Raw genomic sequence first — 8,831 nt, 5'->3', positions numbered from 1 at the left:
GTTATTTTCGAAAATTCCAAAAATATTTTTCAAAAATCTTTTTCTTATTTTTATATCAAATTTTCGAAAATAACAATAACAATTAATGTTTTGATTCAAAAAAATTTTAAGTTTGTTACTTGCTTGTTAAGAAAGATTCAAACTTTAAGTTCTAGAATCATATCTCATGATTTCTTGTGAATCAAGTCATTAATTGTGATTTTAAAAAAATCAAATCTTTTTCAAAACCAATTTCAATCATATCTTTTCAAAAATATCTTCTTATCTTATCTTTTTCAAAAATATGATTTCAAAATATCTTTTCTAACTTCCTAACTTCTTATCTTTTCAAAATTTGTTTCAACTAACTAACTAACTTTTTGTTTGTTTCTTATCTTTTTCAAAACCACCTAACTAACTCTCTCTCTCTCTAATTTTTGAAAACATCTTCCCTCTTCTTCAAAATTTTTTTCTAATTAATTAATTATTTTAATTCTTAATTTTAATTTTCGAAAATTACTAACCTTTTTCAAAAACTATTTTCGAAAATCACTAACTCTTTTTCAAAAATTATTTTCAAAAATCCTCTCCCTCTCTCCTCTTATTCTATTTATTTATTCATCTACTAACATCTCTTCCTCACATCACTCACCAAATTCGAACCCCCTCTTCTATCTGTGTTCGAATTTTTCTTCTTCTTCTTTTTCTACTAACAATAAGGAACCTCTTTACTGTGACATAGAGGATTCCTCTTCTTTTCTTTTTCTCTTCTCTTTCTTATGAGCAGGGACAGAGAAAAAGGCATTCTTGTTGAAGCTGATCCAGAACCTGAAAGGACTCTGAAGAGAAAACTAAGAGAAGCTAAATTACAACAATCCAGAGACAACCTTATTGAAAATTTCGAACAAGTAAAGGAGATGGCAGCCGAACCCAACAACAATAATGCAAGGAGAATGCTTGGTGACTTTACTGCACCTAATTCCAATTTACATGGAAGAAGCATCTCCATTCCTACCATTGGAGCAAACAATTTTGAGCTGAAACCTCAGCTAGTTTCTCTGATGCAGCAGAACTGCAAGTTTCATGGACTTCCATCTGAAGATCCTTTTCAGTTCCTAACTGAATTCTTGCAGATTTGTGATACTGTTAAGACTAATGGAGTAGATCCTGAAGTCTACAGGCTCATGCTTTTCCCTTTTGTTGTAAGAGACAGAGCTAGAATATGGTTGGACTCTCAACCCAAAGACAGCCTGAACTCTTGGGATAAGCTGGTCACGGCTTTCTTAGCCAAGTTCTTTCCTCCTCAAAAGCTGAGCAAGCTTAGAGCTGATGTTCAAACCTTCAGACAAAAAGATGGTGAATTCCTCTATGAAGCTTGGGAAAGATACAAACAGTTGACCAAAAAGTGTCCCTCTGACATGCTTTCAGAATGGACCATCCTGGATATATTCTATGATGGTTTGTCTGAGTTATCAAAGATGTCATTGGATACTTCTGCAGGTGGATCCATTCACCTAAAGAAAATGCCTGCAGAAGCTCAAGAACTCATTGACATGGTTGCTAATAACCAGTTTATATACACTTCTGAGAGGAATCCTGTGAGTAATGGGACGCCTATGAAGAAGGGAGTTCTTGAAGTTGATACTCTGAATGCCATATTGGCTCAGAACAAAATATTGACTCAGCAAGTCAATATGATTTCTCAGAGTCTGAATGGAATGCAAGCTGCATCCAACAGTACTCAAGAGGCTTCTTATGCAGAAGAAGCTTATGATCCTGAAAACCCTGCAATAGCAGAGGTGAATTACTTAGGTGAATCTTATGGAAACACCTATAATCCATCATGGAGAAATTATCCAAATCTCTCATGGAAGGATCAAAGGCCTCAACAAGGCTTTAATAATGGTGGAAGAAACAGGTTTAACAATAATAAACCTTTTCCATCATCCACTCAGCAACAGACAGAGAACTCTGAACAAAATACTTCTAATTTAGCAAACTTAGTCTCTGATCTATCTAAGGCCACTGTGAGTTTCATGAATGAAACAAGGTCTTCCATTAGAAATTTGGAAGCACAAGTGGGCCAGCTGAGTAAAAGGATCACTAAAATCCCTCCTAGTACTCTCCCAAGCAATATAGAAGAGAATCCAAAAGGAGAATGCAAGGCCATTGACATAAGCACCATGGCCGAACCTGTAAGGGAAGGAGAGGACGTGAATCCCAAGGAGGAAGACCTCCTGGGACGTCCAGTGATCAATAAGGAGCTTCCCTCTGAGGATCCAAAGGACTCTGAGGCTCATCTAGAGACCATAGAGATTCCATTGAACCTCCTTATGCCATTCATGAGCTCTGATGAGTATTCCTCTTCTGAAGAGAATGAGAATGTTACTGAAGAGCAAACTGCCAAGTTTCTTGGTGCAATCATGAAGCTGAATGCCAAATTATTGGGCATTGAAACTTGGGAAGATGAACCTCCCTTGTTCACCAATGAACTAAGTGATCTGGATCAACTGACATTGCCTCAGAAGAGACAGGATCCTGGAAAGTTCATAATACCTTGTACCATAGGCACCATGATCTTTAAGGCTCTGTGTGACCTTGGTTCAGGGATAAACCTCATGCCCCTCTCTGTAATAGAGAAACTGGGAATCTATGGGGTGCAAGCTGCTAAAATCTCATTAGAGATGGCAGACAATTCAAGAAAACAGGCTTATGGACAAGTAGAGGACGTGTTAGTAAAGGTTGAAGGCCTTTACATCCCTACTGATTTCATAGTCCTGGATACTGGAAAGGAAGAGGATGAATCCATCATCCTAGGAAGACCTTTCCTAGCCACAGCAAGAGCTGTGATTGATGTGGACAGAGGAGAATTGATCCTTCAATTAAATAAGGACAACCTTGTGTTTACAGCTCAAGGATCTCTCTCTGCATCCATGGAGAGGAAGCATAAAGAGCTTCTCTCAAAGCAGAGTCAAACAAAGCCCCCACAGTCAAACTCTAAGTTTGGTGTTGAACTCCCATATCCAAACTCTAAGTTTGGTGTTGGAGAGTCTCAACAATGCTCTGAACATCTGTGAGGCTCCATGAGAGCCCATTGTCAAGCTATTGACATTAAAGAAGCGCTTGTTGGGAGGCAACCCAATTTTTATCTAACTATATTTTTCTTAGTTATATGTCTTTATAGGTTCATGATCATATGGAGTCACAAAATAAATATAAAAATTGAAAACAGAATCAAAAATAGCAGAAGAAAAATCACACCCTGGAGGAAGCATCTGCCTGGCGTTCAACGCCAGAACAGAGCATGGTTCTGGCGCTGAACGCCCAAAATGGGCAGTATCTGGGCGCTGAACGCCCAAAATAGGCATCATCTGGGCGCTGAACGCCAGAATTGCACCCTGGAGAGGAGCTGGCGCTGAACGCCCAGAACAAGCATGGTTCTGGCGTTCAACGCCAGAAATGGGCAGCAAATGGGCGTTGAACGCCCAAAATGGGCACCAACCTGGCGCTGAACGCCCAAAGTTGTGCGCAAAGGCATTTTGCATGTCCAATTTGGTGCAAGGTTGTAAATCCTTGAACACCTCAGGATCTGTGGACCCCACAGGATCACCTCAGGATCTGTGGACCCCACAGGATCCCCACCTACCTCCACTCACTTCTTCTCACCCCTCTTTCACACAATCCCATAAACACTCTTCCCCAAAACCCTTCACCAATTACCTCAATCTCTCTTCCCCATAAACCTACCTCATAAACTCCACTTACCTTCAAAATTCAAAATCAATTTCCCACCCAAACCCACCCTATATGGCCGAAACTTACCCCCCTCCCTTCCCTATATAAAGCCTTCCATTCTTCCTCATTTTCACACAACATAACCCTCTCTTCTCTTCTTGGCCGAAACACAACCCCTTCTCCCTCTCCTCCATTTCTTCTTCTTCTTCATCTATTCTTTCTTCTCTTGCTCGAGGGCGAGCAAAATTCTAAGTTTGGTGTGGTAAAAGCATAAGCTTTTTGTTTTTCCATTACCATTGATGGCACCTAAGATCGGAGAATCTTCTAGAAAAGGAAAAGGGAAGACAAAAGCTTCCACCTCCGAGTCATGGGAGATGGAAAGGTTCATCTCCAAAGCCTATCAAGACCACTTCTATGATGTTGTGGCCAAGAAGAAGGTGATCCCCGAGGTCCCTTTCAAACTCAAAAGAAATGAGTATCCGGAGATCCGACATGAAATTCAAAGAAGAGGTTGGGAAGTTCTAACAAATCCCATCCAACAAGTCGGCATCCTAATGGTTCAAGAGTTCTATGCCAATGCATGGATCACCAAGAACCATGATCAAAGTAAGAACCCGGATCCAAAGAACTATGTTACAATGGTTCGGGGGAAATACTTAGATTTTAGTCCGGAGAATGTGAGGTTGGCATTCAACTTGCCAAACATGGAAGAGAACGCACGCCCCTACACAAGGAGAGTCAACTTTGATCAAAGGTTGGACCAAGTCCTTATGGACATATGTGTAGAAGGAGCTCAATGGAAGATTGACTCAAAAGGCAAACCGGTTCAACTAAGAAGACTGGACCTTAAGCCTATAGCTAGAGGATGGTTGGAGTTCATTCAATGCTCAATCATTCCCACTAGCAACCGGTCTGAAGTTACTATAGACCGGGCCATCATGATCCATAGCATCATGATTGGAGAAGAGGTGGAAGTTCATGAGATTATACCTCAAGAACTCTACAAGGTGGCTGACAAGTCCTCCACTATGGCAAGGTTAGCCTTTCCTCACCTCATTTGCCACCTATGAAATTCGGCTGGGATTGACATAGAGGGAGATATCCTCATTAAAGAGGACAAGCCCATCACTAAGAAAAAGATGGAGCAAGCAAGAGAGCCCATTCATGGAGCTCAAGAGGCGCATGAAGCTCATCACCATGAGATCCCGGAGATGCCTCAAATGCATTTTCCTCCATAAAATTATTGGGAGCAAATCAATACCTCCCTAGGAGAATTGAGTTCCAATATGGGACAACTAAGGGTGGAACATCAAGAGCACTGCATCATCCTTCATGAAATAAGAGAAGATCAAAAAGCAATGAGGGAGGAGCAACAAAGACAAGGAAGAGACATAGAAGAGCTCAAGGACATCATTGGTTCCTCAAGAAGGAAACGCCACCATCACTAAGGTGGACTCATTCCTTGTTCTTACTTTCTCTGTTTTTCGTTTGCTATGTTAAGTGCTTATCCATGTTTGTGTCTTCATTACATTATCATTAGTAGTTAGTAACCATGTCTTAAAAGTTATGAATGTCCTATGAATCCATCACCTCTCTTAAATGAAAAATGTTTTAATTCAAAAGAACAAGAAGTACACGAGTTTCGAATTTATCCTTGAACTTAGTTTAATTATATTGATGTGGTGACAATGCTTCTTGTTTTCTGAATGAATGCTTGAACAGTGCATATGTCTTTTGAAGTTGTTGTTTAAGAATGTTAAATATGTTGGCTCTTGAAAGAATGATGACTAGGAGACATGTTATTTGATAATCTGAAAAATCATAAAAATGATTCTTGAAGCAAGAAAAAGCAGCAAAGAACAAAGCTTGCAGAAAAAAAAATAGGCGAAAAAAATAGAAAGAAAAAGAAAAAGCAAGCAGAAAAAGCCAAAAGCTCTTAAAACCAAGAGGCAAGAGAAAAAAGCCAATAACCCTTAAAACCAAAAGACAAGGGTAAATAAAAAGGATCCCAAGGCTTTGAGCATCAGTGGATAGGAGGGCCTAAAGGAATCAAATCCTGGCCTAAGCAGTTAAACCAAGCTATCCCTAACCATGTGCTTGTGGCGTGAAGGTGTCAAGTGAAAACTTGAGACTGAGCGGTTAAAGTCAAGGTCCAAAGCAAAAAAAGAGTGTGCTTAAGAACCCTGGACACCTCTAATTGGGGACTTTAGCAAAGCTGAGTCACAATCTGAAAAGGTTCACCCAATTATGTGTCTGTGGCATTTATGTATCCGGTGGTAATACTGGAAAACAAAGTGCTTAGGGTCACGGCCAAGACTCATAAAACAGCTGTGTTCAAGAATCATCATACTGAACTAAGAGAATCAATAACACTATCTGAACTCTGAGTTCCTATAGATGCCAATCATTCTGAACCTCAATGGATAGAGTGAGATGCCAAAACTATTCAAGAGGCAAAAAGCTATAAGTCTCGCTCATATGATTGAAGCTATGTTTCATTGATAGTTTGGAATTTATAGTATATTCTCTTCTTTTTATCCTAATTGATTTTCAGTTGCTTGGGGACAAGCAACAATTTAAGTTTGGTGTTGTGATGAGCGGATAATTTATACGCTTTTTGGCATTGTTTTTAGTATATTTTTAGTAGGATCTAGTTACTTTTTGGGATGTTTTCATTAGTTTTTATGTTAAATTCATATTTCTGGACTTTACTATGAGTTTGTGTATTTTTCTGTGATTTCAGGTATTTTCTGGCTGAAATTGAGGGACTTGAGCAAAAATCAGATTTAGAGGTTGAAGAAGGACTGCTGATGCTGTTGGATTCTGACCTCCCTGCACTCAAAGTGGATTTTCTGAAGCTACAGAACTCAAAATGGCGCGCTTCTAATTGCGTTGGAAAGTAGACATCCAGGGCTTTCCAGAAATATATAATAGTCCATACTTTGCCCAAGTTTAGACGATGCAAGCTGGCGTTCAACGCCAGTTCTCTGCCCAATTCTGGCGTCCAGCGCCAGAAACAAGTTGCAAAGTGGAGTTTAACGCCCAAACTGGCACAAAAGCTGGCGTTCAACTCCAAGAATGACCGCTACACGTGTAACATTCAAGCTCAGCCCAAGCACACACCAAGTGGGCCCCGAAAGTGGATTTATGCATCAATTACTTACTTCTGTAAACCCTAGTAGCTAGTTTATTATAAATAGGACTTTTTACTATTGTATTAGACATCCTGAGTTTTACCTTTGGATCATAGTAGTCTTGGTTACTCCGGTTCCCCTCTGGGGCCGAGACCAATGAACTCCATTATCACTTATGTATTTTCAACGGTAGAGTTTCTGCACTCCATAGATTAAGGTGTGGAGCTCTGCTGTTCCTCAAGGATCAATGCAAAGTACTACTGTTTTCTATTCAATTCAACTTATTCCGCTTCTAAGATATTCATTCGCACTTCAACCTGAATGTGATGAATGTGACAATCATCATTATTCCCTATGAACGCGTGCCTGACAACCACTTCCGTTCTACCTTCGATTGAACGAGTATCTCTTAGATTACTAATACAGGGGACCGAGTCCGAGATATTGGATTCTTCGTGGTATAAGCTAGATTGATGGCGGCATTCATGAGAATCCGGAAAGTCTAAACCTTGTCCGTGGTATTCTGAGTAGGATTCTGGGATTGAATGACTGTGACGAGCTTCAAACTCGCGAGTGCTGGGCGTAGTGACAGACGCAAAAGGATAGTAAATCCTATTCTAGTATGATCGAGAACCTCCAGATGATTAGCCATGCAGTGACAGCGCATCGGACCATTTTCACAAGGAGGAATAGGATGCAACCAACGACAAAGGTGATGCCTCCAGACGATTAGCCGTGCTGTGACAGAGCATTTGGATCATTTTCCCGAGAGAGATCGAAAGTAGCCATTGGCACCGGTGACATCCTTACATAAAGCCAGCCATGGAAAGGAGTAAGACTGATTGGATGAAGACAGCAGGAAAGCAGAGGTTCAGAGGAACGAAAGCATCTCTATGCGCTTATCTGAAATTCTCACCAATGAATTACATAAGTATTTCTATCCTTATTTTAGTATTATTTTCGAAAACCCCATTACTATTTTATATCTGCCTGACTGAGATTTACAAGGTGACCATAGCTTGCTTCATACCAACAATCTCCGTGGGATTCGACCCTTACTCACGTAAGGTATTACTTGGACGACCCAGTACACTTGCTGGTTAGTTGTGCGAAGTTGTGAACCATGGTATTGGCATCAATGTTTTTGGCGCCATTGCCAGGGAAAGAAAGAGCAATGAATTTTACATAATCAAAGTGTAATCACAATTTCTGCGCACCAGTATGTTTTAGGATTTTTGGGATAAGAGACATGAAAGATAAATGGCAATGAAAATAAACTAACAACTAACAAGGTCTTGGCAAGAATTGGTGGTCAAGGATCTCTATCCTAATCACTAACCACAACATGAGAATTGGCAAGGATCAACCCCATTAAATCATCCTCTAACTAGTAGTAAAGGAAAGTCAAATGAGCTATGTCAATCCAAGTCGATAAGTCCTAGTTCTCCACCAATTCAATTAGTGAGATCTAGAGTTAATGGCTCCCAATCATCAATTACTTGGACATTAGTAACTCAAGAGTTCCTAAGTTACCTTCCCAAGCCAAGAGCATAAAATTCTACTCTAAAATCCAGCCAAGCATTTTATCAAACACTTGGAAGGCATAAAAGGAAAATATAGTAAAATTGCAAGGAAAGTAAATCTACACTACTCAATTGCAAGGAATTAAACAACAATAAAGCAAATCAATAAAGGAAATCAAAACATGAATTCCATTAAAGAGAAAATAGAAGAACAAAAGTGCATCACATAAAAGTAGAGAATTACAAGAATTGAAATACAAAACTAGAGATAGGAGAAGAAGAGGAACAAGAATTGATAAAGAAAAAGTAAATCAAAGCATGAAATTAACCTAGATCTAAGAAATCCTAATCTAGATCTAACCTAATCCTAATCCTAGAGAGAAGTGAGAGCTTCTCTCTCTAAAACTAACTTTCCCTCCAAAACTAATCTAAACTAAACTAAAGTGTCTCATCCCCCTTC

General features: G+C 39.6%; 1 non-coding gene across 1 annotated transcript; it reads right to left on the bottom strand.

Annotated features, from left to right (window-relative positions):
- Positions 1-1,295: 1,295 nt before the first annotated feature.
- On the bottom strand, positions 1,296-1,403 carry LOC148545699 (small nucleolar RNA R71). Its single transcript, XR_015900977.1, has one exon. It is a non-coding gene; the product is annotated as a small nucleolar RNA R71 (small nucleolar RNA).
- Between the last annotated feature and the right edge of the window lie 7,428 nt (positions 1,404-8,831).

This window comes from Arachis ipaensis, chromosome B9 (assembly GCF_059453495.1).
Source record: "Arachis ipaensis isolate K30076 ecotype BB chromosome B9, ASM5945349v1, whole genome shotgun sequence".
Lineage (NCBI taxonomy): Eukaryota > Viridiplantae > Streptophyta > Magnoliopsida > Fabales > Fabaceae > Arachis > Arachis ipaensis.
Note: the sequence above shows the minus strand (reverse complement) of the source record. Positions and strands in the feature narration are given on the sequence as shown.